At 43.8% G+C, this 18,882-nt stretch overlaps 1 long non-coding RNA gene across 1 annotated transcript in view; it reads right to left on the bottom strand.

Moving 5' to 3' along the window:
• LOC123637701 overlaps positions 1 to 18,078 on the bottom strand; it is a 160,799-nt gene extending 142,721 nt beyond the window's left edge. Inside the window, exon 1 of the long non-coding RNA XR_006735031.1 lies at positions 18,061 to 18,078. This is a non-coding gene — a long non-coding RNA (uncharacterized LOC123637701). The remainder of the gene's footprint in view (positions 1 to 18,060) is intronic.
• Positions 18,079 to 18,882: the final 804 nt, after the last annotated feature.

Here is an 18,882-nt window from a genome sequence, read left to right as displayed (position 1 = left end):
AGTCAATCTGAATGACCGGGAGAATTGTGGTAGCCCAGTCATTATCTTTCATTCTTACCGTGATATTTCACGTCTTATCTCTTTTGTATTGTGTCTAGTTTGAACCAAAGATATTTGGTTCATTAGGACATTTTTTAAGGGCTCATTTTAATAGGGCTCAAATTATCAACTGGTATTATATACACATTCAATCTCTGGACAACTTTGAAAATTTATACTAAACGGAGCGTCTGGCTACCAGGCTTTGTGACACTAAGTAGGTGGCCCCACCATGGGAGGAGTCCCTGACTGAGGACACATTGCTCACTCGTCTGGCGAAGGTACGCCCAGCCAACTCATTTTATTTTGAGAGAATGAGTTTTTATTGGGATTAAGATCTTTCACCACCTCAGGAAACAAGAAACCATAGCTGAGTAAGTAAAATTCCATTCTCCTGCCCCTTTTTGGATGCTAATAAGGAATGACATGACCAAGACGCAGTAACAGAGGGACATGGTGAGATGTGATGGAAAAGCGACATCCATGACGGAGCGACTGTGATGCAAATCAGCCCTTCTGCATGATAGTGCAATGGTCAGACCCACCAAAACAAAGAAAAAAAAATCAGCATCTCCCCTGGGCACTGTGAGTGTGGTCTAGTCTGTCACTGCCCAACACAGTATCTACCTGCCGTGGATAACTATTTAATTTTAATAGAATTTAAATGAAAAATTCAATTCCTTAATCACACTGGCCACATTTTAAAGCGCTAATAGCCCCCTTTGGTCAGTGTCTACCACATTGGACAGGGAAGTTACAGGGCAGCTCTATCATCACAGAAAGTTCTATTGGACTGCACTGCTTTAGTGTTTTCTGATCTAATGACATGCTCTGACCTGTAGTTTCAATGGGCCGCCATTCTTGAGCCAAAAGAAAGCCTTGAAAAGCCGAATGAGAAGGGAAGAGTATCCACTACACATAGCAGGGAGCAGCCTACCAGGGCCGGGAGAGACACAGGCAGTCTGGCAGCTTCCAACGTAAATGCTGCGAACTCTTCACTACGCGGCAGCCCGAGAGGATGCAGAGATGGGAGCACCTCCTTCCAAAATCAGTATCTCTCCTCCCTCCGCCTGAGGACTCAACTGGGAGCAGCAACTTGAGAAGCAATTCCACATATAAACTAAGTGGCGAGGGACGGCTGTCCCAGCACCAAGGCCTTGGAAGCCAACAGCACCAACATGATTAAATAATTGAACTGTCTCACCTCGCCCAGTCAAGCTGGATTCCAACGGGGATAATTAATCCTCATAGTGCCTGTTATTCCCTGCCCTGTGCATACTTCTGCTCCTGTCCAAAGTCAACTTTCCAAACCTGCCTGTTTCTTGCAAGAGAAGAGAAGGGAAGAAGAAAAAAATAGAAAGACCTCCTTATAGAGGGGCCCTAATGAAAATGAACCATCAAGTCTAGTCTTTACGAAACTCCCCCCAAATGGCAGTGTTAACACTGTAATTGTATAGAACTTTATATGCAGATTTCAGAGAAACAAAAATGTTGGGAGTTTATAGTTGTTCTTGGAGGCTAAATTTTAGAACTTTCCTTCATGAAACTCTCACTCGTTGTAATTCCACAAGCCCAGGAACAAAACAGACAATGACTGAGACAAGGAAGGAAGGCAAGTAAATGTACCCAGCCCTGCCTCGGTCCCCAAGTTAATCCCTGCTCAAAAGCAAAGCCACGGTGGGGGACGGAGGGCTGATCACGATATAGGTGTGTAACTTCATTCATTTACGCAACAAACATTTATCAGGCACCCTGTGTGCCAGGCACTCACTGTTCTAGGAGTTTGGGACACATCTAGGAACAAACAGATGTGATCCCTGGACTGGTGGGAATTACGTTCTAAAAGCTGATGTCTGGATTTGGTTTTGATCTCCCACATTTTATTTATTAATGATATAAGTCAATTTTAAAGATGCAAAATTTTGGCATGTGTTTATTTTGTATCACTTTCTATAAAATGGTGGCAAACTCCTATATAAGTGTGTTTGTGAGGATGATAAAAATAACTGTAATCCCCAGGAACTTCCTGAAATCAGGCACATTGGGAACCTGGTCTCACACCAAGGAGAGGAGAGAGCTTCCCGGCCGCGCTCTAGGAGCGTCCCCCGCGCTGCCAAAATGACCGGGAACACGAAGGTGCAGCCCAGCCGTCGGGTCTGTCTCTGCCGTGAAAGAAGTAGGTATAGGAGAGTATTTGCTGGGCAGCAAGACAAGGACAGTGAGACGAGATGGGAGAGACAAACAAAAAGTGGGAAAAATGAAAAATAAGCTTCCTGCATTATCCACCACCCCAAGCATGTATTAATGGACCGATAAAGTATGCCCCGGAGAGTCTTAATACTACAATATTAAACTCTGTGTACCAAGAAAAGCAAAGATGGCAGATTATAACAAAGAGAGTTTGGGTTCTGTGTTGTTGGTTTTCTGGTTCTTGCTAATGTTCTGGTTTTTAGCTTTGCTCACTTAGATGTTATTTTCCTTTAAAGGGCTGCTTGCTACAGAGGCCGTTTTCCAACCAAAGTGCAATGCTGCCCCCTGGTGATACAACAGTGCAACAGCACCTTAGAATTCGAGCATCTCTCCTCGGCAAACTAACTTCCCTCCAGTTCTGCCTAGATATTATTTTGCTATCTTTTCATCCTTCAAAGTGCAAATATTTCATCCTTAAAAATGCTATGCACAGATATATTTTCTGGCTCACCTATTTCACACACTAATCAACGTAGCATTTTAGCCTAAAATATGAATGGTGTGCTGATTACAAAACAAGCAACGGTGGTGAGTGAATTTCTCCCTCTTTTGCTTATAAATTAAGCGATCTCCCCAGAGAACACCCAGAAATCAGGCTTATTTCTTATAACCTTTAGAATCCTGATTGGAATTCTCACTGGAAAGACATTTACTGAGAACTCAAGCTCAAGGAAATCAATGCCTGGGTCTGACAGACATTCCACTCCCAGACAAATGTATTTGATTTCAGATCATCCTTCAATCTTCGTACTGGGAGTAAGCCTAAGACCAAAAGCTCTGAAAATAACAATGCAGGTGATACACTGCACTATCAGAAGCCTCCTTCCTGAATTGCATGAAAACACAACTGCTAGCTTAGAGAAAATTACATCCTATGAAAGCACATGGGGAGGGGTTGGCAGGAGAGTTAATCAGGACATGGTTAGCTAAGAAGTCCAGGCATTTGATCCAATTTCCTCAAACTGTGATCCCAACCACCTGCAGCAGGATAACCTGAGCATTTGTTAAAAATGCAAATTTGGGGACCCCGCCCAGATCTATTGAATTCAGAACTGGGTATAGAACCTAGAAGTTTGCATTTTACCAGGCTTCTCGGGTACCTTTGTGCACACCAAACTTTGAGAACCACTGAGTAATATTTAATAAAATTTTTAATTTCCATTAAGGAGAATTTCCTATTCAGGAATTCTCAAACATTATAAAGCTACAGAATAACAAAAATTAAACACATCAACTAATACTTTTCCTTGATTCTCTACAAAATTAAAAGGATATTATCTGACAATGTGAGGCACTCCCCAACCCATAAACAATGATAACAGCCAACCAAAATCATGACTATCACTTGGTAATTTGCTGATGATAATTTTTAATTGTACTTGTTACCCTAAAGCTATTCCTTCAAAAAGCTTCATCCGTAAGTAGCATGAAATGATTCATTAAGCAGAAACATTCACGAAATTGGAGGCTAAGACAGACTTAAGATTACTACACAGCTTTCTGCCCTCGTAGAGAAGGACCTGGCAAAAATGAACCAAAAAAGAAAGAAAGAAGAGAAAAAAGGGAAAGAAGGAAGGAAGGAGGGAGGGATGGGAGGGAGGGAAGAAGGAGAGGAAAAAGACAAAAATAAATCCAAGCAACTAACACCTCCCTGTTTTTCAATCTTCTAAACTGCAGGGTCGTTCTTGGTCCTGCCTCTTCCTTCCCTCCCCCCCCTCCTGGGCCATCGCTCTCTGCCTCTCTCTGTCATCATTTTATAGCTACTTGTCATCGGGTCCCGTTCCAGGCTGTGGTGAGAATGGAGTGAGCTCTGGTCTTGCCAAGCTCAGGCTGAGGTGCCAGCACAGCCAGCTGTCTCCACACAGGCTAAAGTAACTGAGCGGGTTCCAGTACCAACAGGTTGTATTTCATTGTTCCCCCTTTATTGTCTGACTGAGCCGCAGCAGGACAGAGCAAGGGCTGGAGAAAGGCTTGTGTTTGCTTGAAGGAACTGGCATGAGGCCGAAAGAGGATCTGCCTGCTCTGTCTGACCATCCGCTCAGCTGTCCCTCAGCCACCAGCAGAAAAAGCAAAAGCAGCAGATCCTGCAAGTTTCACAACCTGTGCTCGGGGAGGGGACTGCCTCAGCTTCATCAGGCTGGGCTCCCCGGAGGACCAACCTTGAACTCTCCCACCTACACCGCAGGGGGAGCAGGCTTCAGGGAAAAATCTAGACATGCCCCAACACTCAAGCTGATGACCAAGAGCAACTGTGCAGGGGACGGTCTAAAAGCACTAATGACATTAGGAAAAGAGGGAGGGATGCGTGGACCGTGTCGGGTCTGTTTGTTCTGGGAGAGAGATCGAACATTATAGAGCATCCTTTAGCTTAATATGGAATTTCAATACATCTCCGAGAGTGGGCTCTATGTCACCACGGCCCACTGACAGCAACAAGGGGCCTAGGAAAGAATTTACCTCTGAGCTTGGCTCTTAGTATTTACGTCTGGCTGCAAAAAGAAGCAAATTGCAACTTTAATGATAAAATAGCTTAGAAGAGAGGGGGAGTTTTAATGAATTACAATAAATATAAATTAATCCAAGTGTGCTCCCAAAGGTAGGATTTGAATTTTCCTAAATCAGCTAATATCTTAGTCAATTCTCCTCCATTTGTACCTGGCCCACATCACATCCTAAAATCCATAGCCCCTTATATCTCTCCTTAATTGCTCCATGTGGGTAACTTGCATCTAAAACCAGGTCTCTTTGCCACTTGACCTTTAAAAGAAGACCAGAAGGTAAATTTTTCATTCTGCAAAACTTCCATACTTCCATGCACATGAAATAAATCACAAAGAATACAGTGGAACAGGAATTCAATTAATGTTTTTGCCATTTCCAAGCCTGTATGGAACTGAAAACAACTGTTTCAAGCAATAAAACAAAAAGCATCCAAAAGTAGATTAGTATTTGCTTATTTATAAAAGCTGATTTTCTAGTCTCCTTTTACCTTTCGTTCTTGTGGTAGGCACAATAATTCTCTTCACCCCAAAGATGTCTACATCCTGATCCCTGGAACCTGTGAATATGTCACCGTACATGGCATAAAGGACTTTGCAAATGCAATTAAGTTAAGGGCTTTGAGATGGAGACATGATCCTGGTTATCCGTGTGAGTTCCATGTGAGTCAAGGGCCTTTCTAAGATAAAAGTAAGAGAATCTGTCAGGGAGAAGAGATTGGGATTGGAGCAGAGGCAGGGATAATGCAATTGCTGGCTTTCGAGATAAAAGGGCCCCCCACCCAAGCAATCTGGGCGGCCAATGAGAACATGAGAAAGGCGGGGACACATTCTGCTCTGGAACCTCCAGAAGGAACGCAGCCCTGTGACAGCTTGATTGGAGCCCCCTAAATTCCATGTTGGATGTCAGACCTCCAGAACTACAAAATGACAAATTTGTGCTGTTCTAAGCCACTATATTTGTTACGGCAGCAATAGGAAACTGATACAGTCTCCAAGTTCTCTCTGAAAAAAATTTTGACTGCCATTTTCCATTTTTAAAACATTGGCAATATGGCAGTGGCCAAACACTCAACGTTGGTGCTATTCCTGTGTGTGATTGGAATCTGACAGATACTTTATAGCTATGGGTGCCAACCACTAGTGAAATAACAAATAATACTGAATATTTATTTTTTAAAGGACCATTCATTAAGGATTCATCACAGAATGAATGTGATGAATGATAAAATATTAATAAAATGTGCTCATGTTAACTGACTTGGCAAATCATTTTAATTGTGTATCATTTCCTCTGATCCTCATGATTTAACAAATAGTAGACAACTGACACCGAAACAGTTATAAAATGAGAAAGAGAGCTCTAGGAAAGTGAACTTCCTGATACGCATATGTACCAGATGAACCAGAATTCACTTTGTTGCTAAAAACTGGAAGAGACAAGTGCATCCCCAATCATAGAAGACCGTGGAAAATGTGAGGGTGTGGGGAACGCAGAACACAGACCTCCCTCCCACAGAGGAAAGAAGACAACATCCGGACCCTCACCAAGAGGATAAACACAGGTGTATGACTTGCCGTGGGAAACTCTGCCTTTGAACTGGACTCAGAAATACTTCTGGGATAGCACAGGAAAAATAGGCTGCATGTAATACCCCAGTTTGAAAGGATATCGGATACCTTTTTCTTTTATCATCAAGACTCTGGACACTCTACCAATGCATAAGTACTCACTCAGATATTTGGAAGTGGGAAATAGTCTAAGTGTTTTTTAAAGGATATTTTGGTCTTTTGTAAACCCCACTGAAATACCAAAATCCTAGAAGCTTCCAACTTTCAGTATTTAAAGTTTCACTTCCAAAAGAGTTTGGTTTTGTTTTTGTACTCAATTTTGTTTTCTGGTTTTTTACATTAACTGTATCTTGAGAGCTGGCCAGGAGTAAGAAGGGTGTTTGGAAGGGAGAGAAGGTGGAAAATGAAGAGGCAGCAAGAGACTCGCTCAGGCAATCAGACAAACAAATCATCTATCTTCCTGGCTCAGGTCAGGAATACCCGAGAAGCCCTAGGTCCTGCACAGCCACCCAGAGCGGGTTTGGTGCAGCAAGCCCTCTCTGGCTGAGTTAGAGAAATAGATAAAACCCTCATTTCTCTCTGAGCAGTAAGTACAGGAGATGAGCCTGTGTCAGTCTCATTAGGAATAATAGAGAGAAATTGCTCACAATCATCTCTAATGGGTTGCCAGTTTTCTGACAATGGGCTCAGCAATTAGTTTGTCAATTTTTAACCAAATGCAAAAATAATAATAATCCCCTGAGCGAGCGTTTGATCTGTCCTACCACCTTTCACCTGATGCGCTGGAGGCCTGGAAGCAACCTCCTCTGGCCTTTGGACATTTGTCACACCCATTTTTGACCAAGGAATTAATCCACCTCCTACAAGGACTCTCAGGAAAATCCAGTAGAAAATCCCGGCCATTCACCCTTTCCTGTCCTGGTCCACCGAAACCTTCTTAAAAAAAAAAAAATGCTTTTTCCATTGTTCTTTAGCCTGAGCTAAATCAGAGATTGGTCTTTTAAAATATTGGACCTCTGACCTCCTTATATGAAATTAATTTCATGATTAAGGAGCTGTGACTGCCAAAAAACAAAAACAAAACTCCATTTTGCCTCCCAGTCCTCTAGCTGAGGATAAGAAGCAGAGAGCCCTGTCTACCCCTGGGCGGGGAGGTCACAAGCCCAGACAGCACTCCTGGGCACAGGCAGGCTCATCCAGCCTGGAAGCACGCAGGAGTTGGTAGCTAGAGGGGGAGGGTGTCACTCAAATGTCCCTGAAGCAAACCACCTGGTGGTTAATGTACTCAACTGGCAGCAAGGACCCACGTGGAAGGCCTGGCTGATTCTACCCATGAAATTTTTAGCAAATGCCATCAATGCCTTTGCGTGCCTCTTTCTCTCCCAAGAGAAAATAATGCCAAACCCTATCACTGCCTCTCCTTAGAGCACTTCAGAGAAAATATTCCATGAATTCCAAGCCCAGTAAGCATGTTATTAATATTTCCACTGCAATGGCCGCATTCTTTCTAAGGCATGAGATGACTTACAGGCACCCTCTCCACCTCCTCACAGTGGTGGGCAGCCGGCTAAGAAGACAGAGAGGGTGTTCCAGCCAAGGACACAGGGCAAACCAGCAAACTGCAGAGCAAATTCCCCCTCCTCCTTGGGAGGCTTGTTTGTGAGCCTCCCCCTTTAATAAGAGAAAGGGCGTAATGAGAAAGCAGGGAAGTCTACAAATACCTGTGGCTACCACAGTCACCATTCTCACAGCCCTTCCCTGATCCTCCTGTCCTCAGGTAAGTGTCCCTGAGATAAAGGAAACTAGGAAGAGCTCATCTTACCCTGTGCCAGGAGCTATGACGGTGCCACACAGACATTACCACGTTCTCAGGGAACCTTCTCCAACCGCCCTGTGGAACCGCAGATCCCATCGTTCTGTCTGCATCCTTCTTACCACATATCAGTTTTAATTACACACGTGTAAACTTATGTGTCTGTCTCTCTCGTAAGCTCCCGAAGGCGGGATCCAGATCTGTTTCATCCCAGTGCCTACCACGGTGCTAAGCACCCAACAATCAGCACCCACTGAATGAACTCACTGGCTAGTTCACTATAACACCTACACCTGTGGAAGCATTTTACAGATGAGAAGCCCAAGTCTCAGAGAACGGTAGTGATTTTCCCAGGATCACGGAGCTAAGCAACTGTGGAAACTGGGACACACCCCAAACAAAATCTTGGATTTTGGCCCTGGTCCCCAGACCATGTGCGTCCGCACAGTGCACGCTCTTCCTTCCACCAGCAAAGGCATCCCTCCCACGTTATTAAAAGAAGTTCAAGGTCTGCCTCCTCCTTGAAGTTTTGCCTATTATTTTCTCCATAATTGTTGACCTTTTCAGCGGACTCTCATATTTACTTACGTAATAGCTTACATGCAGGCTATCTGTCTACCTCGGTTATATAACGATTAGAAGAGGAATGAAACCGGAGGTGGAGGGTCAGGCAGAGAAAATGGAGGTAAATGGACTTCAGAACAAGAGGAGGTATCTGCGCCATGCAGCCTTGAGAGAGAGAAAGCAAGCTGACGGGGACAGTACAGCGGGGTCCAGAGAGCGCCCGCCTGTCAGGAGGAGGGACTGTGCAGAGACCACGGACCAGGGCTCTGCTTGGTTCTGCTGTGTCTGGCATGGGGTAGCCACGGGCGGCGCTACAGTGTAACACCCCTCAGTGCTAAGCAGGGGATGCAGAGAAATGCCTGGCTCAAAGACAGCGTTTTGTTTTTCCCTGGGCTACACTAACCCGTAGCACCTGGCTAAGGTTTCCCCACTTTTCCTCTTGGGAGCATCCCAGTCTCTTAGTACTTAAAATCTACAAATAGCTGGGGGGAGAGGACGGGAAAGGCAACAGAGAGTAAAATTAAGAATGCCTATGCATTCCTTAATGCGTACCTGAAACATCTAGAGTCAGGTTTTGCTCTGTAACCTGCTATATGTTTTCCCAGAAACCCCCATCTGCACTCAGAGGGCTTCCAATGTATCCAGACACACATAAAACAAGGTCCTCACCCTCCCTGGCTCCTGCATCTCAAGATAGTACCATTACTTCTTCAGATCTCTTTACCCCACCCTATTTGAGGTGCTCAGCTATCTTAAAAGAGAGCAGAGAAAGTAAAGCTTAAGATGCAAAGTGGAAAACAGCTCTCTGGCTGTTCAAGATTGTTATCATGGTGTAGGGAGATTTCAGAAGTATCTGCACATGCTATTGAGTCCAAACACAGAATAAAGCAAACCCAGAATCATTTATGGGTTGAACACCCCCGTCACTGCCTTCACCGGGGTGGGCCCAGCCGTTGGCCCACCGTGTGGGGGATAAAAGAGATACGTATAAACAATCACCTATTTGCCAGTTCTTATTCTGTTCCAGCCAGGAGCAGACACCCACAAGGACCCTTTTCAGCAAGGGATTATCTATTCCACCACAGAAATACATAAAAGACAAATTATCCCTGAGATCATCATGCCTCCATTGACCTGCTCAAGGTTGAAAGGCAGCTGCAATTAGATGCCACAGTCACAGATCTGCTGGCGGCTCAGCGCGCCTGCATTTACTTTAATCCTGCAAAAATGGAACCGGGATGGATTTTGCGGGCATGTTACTTTGTCGAGTTTGAATTCTGTGGGTCTGATTCAGATTTGCGGGAGTTTAGTAATTTGCTTTTGTTAACGAGATCTTTCTCAGCTTCTGCAGTGTTTACAATATGAGATCTAATTTGGGCTTAAAATGCTCATGAAAATTAACTGCATTACTTTTAAAAATGCAGTTGGGAAGAGATGGAGAGGGAAAACGATGTGACGTGCCGCAAACTTACCACGTTTGCACATTTGCTGGAAACTTCTCCCAGCTGCTGGCGCTGACGAACCTCGTCACCCCTGCTGACGCTCCAGCCCTCGGTCAGGCCTGCCTCTCAGACATGGGACGGAGCAAGAAATCTATTTCACTGCCTTTTGTGATGGAGAAATTGAAAATCTGTTTGGAATAGGAGCAGCAAGGTTTCATTTATTTTAATACCTAAAAATCATACAAGACCCTGATGCAAAGCTCCCGGAGCACAGTGGAATAGGCCACAATGTGCACGATTATCATGGCGTTTTTTTCCTGTAACAATAAATACTTTCCCTTTCTGAGCGCTTCCCTGTGCCAGGCACCGTTCTGAGCCCTCTACTTACCCTACCTCACAGCAGCCCGAGGAGGAGGGTAAAGCACAGAGCAGAAAGGAGTCTTCCCAAGACACACTGCTCCTCATGCCAGACCCGGAGTTCAAATCCAGCTTACCTGCCTTGACCGCTCACCTATTTGCCACTCTGATATGCTGCTCGCTCTAAACTGCTTCTTAGGCACGCACACACACACACACACACACACACACAACTGGAAAAGATCCATTAGATTATGACAGCCACATCCTCTGAACATAAACAATACTTAAAACACCTTTAATTTATGTGTTTAATAAAATCCAGCCAGTTGAATTTCAAGCCTAGACTGCAAAGGTTGGATCAAACCAAATAGATCCAAGAAATACAGGTGCAGACTTTTAAAGAGAAAAAGAAAATACAGCTTATTCCAAATACCAGGATGTCAGTGTGTTGCTTCCAGGGAAAGGTCAGCTGACTGTCTACAAAGAAGACGGGTTCTTTGAGCTACAGAACTAATTTCTTCATTACACCAAGAGTGGACCAGGTCCATCTCAGAAGTAATACAGGAAGAACAAAGATGTATAAACCTGGAATCTCAAAGCATTAATTTCCAATGAAAATTATACCTGTCATGTGAACCACATGGAACATGTGGCCAGCCTGTAGGGGAGTCAACTTGGAATCAGAGGAGGGGTTGGGGAACAGCAGAATACGTGTTTTTTGTTAGATGCAGATTAATGGTATCTCATCCTGACAGCTCCTCCATGAATCTACTTCTGCAGTAGGAATGGCCTTGTGAATCAGACATGAACTTCATTGGCTGAGGCTACCTCTCCCTTAGAGTATACTTTGGATGGGGAGATGTGACCCTCTTTGTTCTCTCTGCCTTAGACTAAACCACCCTCCCTCCAGTTGACATATTCTGCCAGGTTATAATCAAATGCTTGCTTTATTAAGTGGTTTTCATACATCTGTATTCTGATCTCCTAGGGGTTGAATTGTGAGGGTCTCCCATGTGAGGGTCCTAGGGAAGCAGACTTTGAGATAGGACGTGCAGGGAGCACTCTTAGGATCTCCAGGATAGAAGGGCAGGGAAAGCAGCAGGTTTGGTGCGGCAGCCCCCCCCCCCAGGAGCTCTAGAACCAGGTTGACCCTTCCGAGTCGTCCCCAGTTCGGGTGAGATGGTCAGGCCTTTAAACTCCTCCACCAGCCAGTCATTGGATGTGGGTCACCCCAGATAGTGGGGGAGGTGGCTCTCTTCTGCTGAGACAATCCCCAAAGGTAGCAGAAAGCTGAGAGCTGTCCAACAGCAGCACTCTAACAGTCGGGGGAATAATTCCTTCATTCCCAAAGGGGGATGGGCAGCACATCCCAGCATCCGCAAAGAATAATCCTAAATTCTTAGAGAAGGCCTCACTTAATCCCTACCATTCTAAAAACCAGAGAAGAACTGAGAGGGGATGGGGAGTGGGGAGAGCTAATTAGGTTTCAAGCCCACCTGACCTAAAAGGCTGGGAAGAGCAGGAAGGCCTCCCTGCAACCAGGGCTGCCCTGGGGCTTTAAGCCAGTCTAGCCTCCTGCCCGGCTACCCCTGAACTCCACCCTCCAACCACACTGATCTTTTCTCCACCCTCCCAGTGCCCGGCTCTGCCGCATTGCGGGAGCCTCACACACCATACTGCTGCCTCTACAGGAACTGTCTTCTCTCATCTTCTTCCCTCATTGCATCCCAAACTCCTTCACATCTCAGCTCAGACATCACCTTCCCAGGGACGCTTCTCAACCCGAACTCCCCTCAGATGGATGAGGGATCTCACAGCTCCCTTCACTGCTCCATCCCGTGGGATTCTTCTACTCACTTCTATACCACGCCCCTTCCCACAGCCTGTAAGCTTTACAAAGAAAAGAACCATGTCTGTTTTGCTCACTATAGTTTCCCCAATGCTTGGCACGGAGTCAGGGAATAATAATAAGCACTCAATAAATGATGAATGAATGAATGAAATGAATGAATTCTAACACTGCAGGCCAGCTCTAGCAGACTGAGGAGGGCCCCAGAATATGCCTTTGGCTCTGAGATGGCTCTAAAAATGATTCCACTTCCAGAGATGACCCTCCCAAACCTGGGTTTGGTGCTCCAGCAAGATGTTCACAAAGCGCTGCATTCCTGCCACCACACTGAATAAACACAGCCTTATAATTGCCTGCTTACTGGTGGGTGTTTTTTCCTGCTACCCTCTAACATACTTGAGAGCAGAGGCTACTTCTATCTTATTCATTGTTTTATCCATAAGACTTAGCACAGACAGGGCCAGGCATATAATAGGTACTCAATAGATATTTGTTGAATAAATAAAAGAGAGAAGTACATTTATCTAGGAGAATTCAGTGAAATATTTTCAAATTTACACTGGCATTAAAGTGAAATGTGATGGTGTTAAACCAGCTTCCAACAGAGCTATAAACAGAAGAGCAAGGATCTTGGGGACCCTCTTAGGACTATGGGTGCCCTGTGGACCCCACTTCAGTGGCAGAAGGGTCCTCCCTTCCATTCAAAGCTTTAGGAGATGACCGACACATTTGGTATGTTTCAACAATGATTATGATAATAGCTGTGCTATACCAAGGACTTACTGAGAGTCCAGCAAAATGCCAAGCATGTCATTAGACAGTATTATCTCATTAAATTTTCATAGAATCACTGTGAATGATTATCTCCATTTTTCAGATGATAAAATCAAGGCTTGCAGAGATTCAGTCACCTGCCCAGGTTACCAGACTAGCTAGAGGTACAGCAAGAATCAAAAACCAGGCATCCCTGACTCCAAAGCCTGTGCTCATCTTAAGCACCATGACAAGCTCCTTGTCTCTACGACAGTCTCTCCAAACAGGTGAATTAAGTGGGATATTTAAATGTAAGCACAAAAGTAATACACAAGTCAGTATTATTTTAGTTAAACTTTTAATATATTTTACCACCATCCTAGTTTTCACCATAACACATCCACAAAAAAGGCAGAACAGGGCTAATTACAACATCTAGATGATTGAATGAAGCATCCATTTGGAAATCTTGACTGCTGTGGTCTGAATGTTTGTGTCCCCTCAAAATTCATAAGTTGAAACTTAATCCCCAATGTGATAGTATTAACAGGTGGGACCACTGGGAGATGATTAGATCATGAGGGCAGAGCCTTCATGAATGGGATTAGTGTTCTTATAAAAGAGGCCCCAGAAAGCTGCCTTCTCATTCTGCCATGTGAGGACACATCGAAGGCGCCATCTATGAGGAACCAGCTGTCACCACACACTGAATCTGCTGGAACCTTGTTCTTGGGACGTCCCAGCCTCCAGAACTGTGAGCAATAAATTTCTGTTATTTACAAATTATCTACTCTAAGGTATTTTGTTATAATAGCCAGAATGGACTAAGATATTGACTGTGGCCTGGTCCCCAATTCCATCCCAAATGACTTCTCTTCCCATGTCTATTCCGCTAAGTTCTATAAGCAACGTGCTTTGCTTTGCAAACCTTATGCAGAGCCTAAAGATTTTTTTCTGTATGCACCCAAGGCAACCTATTCACACTGAAAGCGTGCATTTAAAGTGCATAGCCAGCCACTCTGTGAGGCAGAAGACAGAGAAAGGAGCTTTTGAGCTTGCCTCTCATGACAGGACTGCCAGGAATAATGACCTGGGTCAGGGCTGTTCTTTCATTCTGCCTTGCCACACCTCAAGGACAAAGGTATGTTAGCATAGGTATCTAAAAAATTAATGTATTAGAGCATTCTTCTTATTTTTTAATTTCTATGTTTCCATGGTAACAGAAACGTCAACCAGTAAATGTGTCCTTGTATCTTGCAAGTAAAAAATATTTTCTTCAAGGAAAAAAAAATTTGACACATTTATCCGCTTTGTTAAGTAATACATCTTTGGAGCTTCCAATGAAATCCATACTTTCCCCCTCCCAATTCTCTCATTCTTCAAAGACTTGTCTAAGAATTGAAGTTCTGGATTAAGGAAAAGAAAAACCTAGCAAAGCTTTCAGTGTTAATGAAGAAATGAGTTACGAATCTAGGAGAAAGATGTAAGTCGGCCTTTCTCCTGAACCAAAGAAAATCATAGGATTATTTTTCTTCCCCCTAAATTTCCCATAGCCTGATTTCTAAGCCATTTTTAAAAGTATCTACTGATTGGGTCAATTTTATAAACCTAATAATCCCTGTTGACCCCTGGCCAAATCCTATAAATCAGTGGTCCCCAACATTTTTGGCACCAGGGACCAGTTTCATGGAAAACAATTTTTCCACGGATGGGGGTGGGGAGGTGGGTGGAGGCAGAGCTCAGGCGGTGATGCAAGTGATGCGGAGCAGCTATAAATGCAGATGAAGATTCACTCTCTCGCCGGCCACTCACCTCCTGCTGTGTGGGCCACCCCTAACCCCTGTACCTAAGTATCATGGAAGACAATTTTTCAAAAGGTGGGGGGAGGAGCAGCAGAGCTCTGCCACCCAGTCCATAATAGTCCAAGGACCAATACTGGTCCACCGCCCAGGAGTTGGGGACCACAGCAACCCCATGATCCTTAACTGGTCCTGAAGTCCCTTCTCCTTGCTGTCTCCATGACAGGTACTGAGTGCTACCCCCAGCTCTGCCTTCTTGGATGACCCTCCGGGAGCAAAGGTTCCTCACCTCTCCAGTGCTCCCGGAAGCCACAGAGGACCCTGCCAACACCTGAAGCTCTCGTCTTACAGATCTCACTTCAACATCTTTGAAACAATGAGGGGTCAATTTATTTAGGACTCAATTGAATACTCTGTCCAACCCTCTGTTTTTCTTCTCTATAGACTAATTTTTTCTTAGCATGATGATTCTATATAATTGTTAGGTTATTAAGTATAAAATGTCCAAATTCCTTAAGTACTAAGTTTGACAGTTGATATCTCTGACATTTCACTTTGATACTTCTGGTTTATTTTCATTGCAAAGGTACATCCTCATTCTTTCAAACACATGTTTTGGCTTGTGATTATCTTTCAAATTTTTTTTTAAAGCAATTTTTGTGAAACCATGGATAAGTCAAAAATTCATGTTATTTTCGAATATGGGTTCCGTCGGGGAACCAACGCAGTGCAAACAGCTTGCAATATCAATGAAGTGTTTGGGAAGGATGTGGCTAATGGATGCACAGTACTTCGATGGTTTGAGAAGTTCTATTCTGGTGATTTTAATCTTGAAAATGAGCCATGTGGATGACCAGAGACCAAGGTGGATAATGATGAGCTGAAAGCTATAGTGGAAGCAAATCCATCTCAACCTACGCATGAATTAGCACCAAGGTTTAACATTACTAGTCCAACAATATTGGAATGTTTGAAACAAATCAGCAACATAAAGAAGCTGGATAGATGGGTTCCTCGTGAATTAAACAAGTGTCAGAAGAGAAATCGTCTGGAAGCTTGTCTTTCTTTGCTGTCAAGACATAAAAGCGAATCATTTCTACACCGTATTGCTCATGTGATGAAAAATGGATTCTTTTTGACAATAACAAGCATTTAGCAGAGTGGTTGGATGAAGATGAAGTGCCAAAACACAGTCCAAAGCCAATTATTCATCAAAAAAAAAAAAAAAAACTAATGGTGTGTGTTTGGTGGTCCAGCACTGGTATTATCCACTACAGCTTCATGAAACCTGGTCAGTCGATTACAGAGGATGTCTGCTGCAACCAATTGGATGAAATGATGAGGATGCTTGTGATTAAGCAGCCAAGATTGGTCAATAGAGACAGGCCAATCCTCTTGCAAGACAGTGCTCAGCCACATAGCACAGACAACTCTCCTCAAACTATAGAAGCTGGACTTGGAAACTCTCTGTCATCCACAGTATTCGCCAGACCTTGCACCAACTGACTATCACTTCTTCCAGGCTTTGGACCACTTCTTGCAAGGAAAAATATTCAATTCTCAACAAGCTATTAAAAATACCTTTTGTGATTTCATCACCACTTGCTCTCCAGGCTTCTCTGCTGCTGGTGTAAACAAGCTACCATGAAGATGGCAAAATTGTGTTGATAGTTTAGGCGTATACTGTGATTAATTGTACTGCTTCTTGTTTGAGATATAATAAACTGCACTTTTTATTCAAAATTGGATATTTTATATTTAATTACCTAACACATATGTGGCCAACTCCTCTGACCACCCTTCTCATGGGTTGTGCTCTGTCCTGGATTGTTCCTGACTCTTGACAACTTTGAAGAGAACTCCTACTTCTTTCAGAATAACAGTAGTCAGGTTTCTCCTTCAAAGTTATTTTGTTATACTTACACTCTATCTTTTCTTCTTTCTAATTTCAAGGTGGTTAGTGAGGGATGAAGGGGGAAAAAAAAGAAAAAACTAACCACATAATACAAGGAAAGGCACACAAGAAGAAAAAAACTCCATCCTCAAATCATCCTAAGGGCAGTAGAAACCAGTATTTCTCAACATGCACTTCCTCTGAGCATGTTTATGGAAGTAGCTTTGCTTTGAAGGCCTGCAGCTGGTTCACCTGGGCTGTTCTGCAACAGCGATCAGGAGAGGAAAAGGGATGTCCCATTCAACTGGAGGACACGTGCCCCTTGGGGAAGGCCCGCCTGTAGGTGAGACAGTTTGGGCACCACCACCAGCAGCTACAACTCTCCACCAGGGACCCTGTTTCCCAGTCTCACTGTCACCTCTGGAGTCTCAGAGTCCCACAGTCTCTGGAAGCAAAGAATAAAACACTCAAGACTAGGCCCCAGTCCTGGAAAATAAAATGCAATAGGTGTGTGGTAGAACTGAGCATCTGCAGTTTTTAGAAGTTCCATAGATGCTTTTGCTGTGCAGCCTAACTTGAGACCCAGCTCTCAGGGCGTGGTTAGGAATGCCGGGCATGCCTGGGAGGGACCCAGCTTCCTACACTTACTACCTTCCAGACACTCCAAGTCCACATCAGAGATGATTAATCTCAAGACTCATCTTCTTTGTATCAATTTCATCTTCCTGCTATGACAAATCATCACAAATTTAACAGCTTAACACAACACAAATTTATTATCTTATAGTTCTGGAGATCAGAAGTCTGAAATCAGTCTTAGGAGGACTAAAACCAGGGTATCAGCAGAGCTGTAATACATTCCTTCTAAAGATGCTAAGCGAGGCTGTCAGTGTCCTCTAAAAGACAATCTGTTTCCTTGCCTTTTCCAGCTTCAGCTTCTAGAGGCCACCTGCACACCTGGGCTCGGGGACCCCAGCCAGCAATCGCATCACTCTGTCCTCTGCTTCTCTGCTTCTTACTCCCCTGCCTTCCTCTTCCACTTAAAAGTACCCTTGTGATCACATTGGATTGCGCCCACCAGGATGATCCAGGATCATCTTCCCCACCTGAGGATCCTTAACGTAATCACATCTGCAAAGTCCCTTTTGCTGAGTAAGATAACAGTCACTGGTGCCAGGGATTGGACATGCACATGTTTGAGGGGTGAGGGGACATTATTCTACTTACCACACTCGTCTTCTAATGAATGTTGGGATGGTCCAATTAGAGAGTAAGTGTTTTCCAGAGGATTCTCTCATTATCCAAGTCTCAAAAACATCTTTGGCTTTAGTAGTCTGCTCATTCTGCCTCCTACTCATCTCTACTCCCTCATTTCCTGTTTAATGTCTCCTTCCTATTTCATCTCTCCTTGTCTTTGTAGACACACAGTTCTGGATAAGGCACAATGCTCATTCCTAAATGAAACGAGTGCACTGCAAAAGAAAAATAATTTCAGAGTATAAGTTTACAAACTTTGTGCAAAAGAAGCTTAGGAAACTCTGCAGCCAAATATCGTCAATCAGCATTCCTGGCACGTTTGTTCATTAAATGCTATGCAAGTCAAGCAGGTCTTTATCGTTGTTGAAATAGCAAATCTGCACATTTTGTGTGATTCAAAATATTTGTAATAGAACTGCTACTAAGTATATAAGCATGGCATTGGTCCTCACATCACAGTTTTTCCTCAATAGGAAAGTATCATCCCCACCAGTATAGCTCTGGGGAGTTTTGACCATGATAATAGAGTATTTTGGAGGGCAGGGAAGGAGAAAGAGGAGGAAGCAATTGTAAACTGAAGGAGACAGGATATGGGGCTCTATTTGTTACGGGGAAAACGGCTGGAAATAACACTGCGGTTGTTAGAGAAAATAAGAAAGTTTCTTGGAAATTAAATTTAGGGAAGATGAAATTGAAAGCAAGAGGAAATGAAAATTCTCTCTGATTTAAGGAAGGCACATTTAAGAAAAAGTGAAGTGATGGTAAACATTTTTCAGATACCTCCATGTAGTT

The sequence above is a fragment of the Lemur catta genome, chromosome 5 (genome assembly GCF_020740605.2).
Source record: "Lemur catta isolate mLemCat1 chromosome 5, mLemCat1.pri, whole genome shotgun sequence".
NCBI classification, from domain to species: Eukaryota; Metazoa; Chordata; class Mammalia; order Primates; family Lemuridae; genus Lemur; species Lemur catta.
The sequence above is the reverse complement of the archived record's forward strand: the minus strand, read 5'-3'. Positions and strand labels throughout refer to the sequence as shown.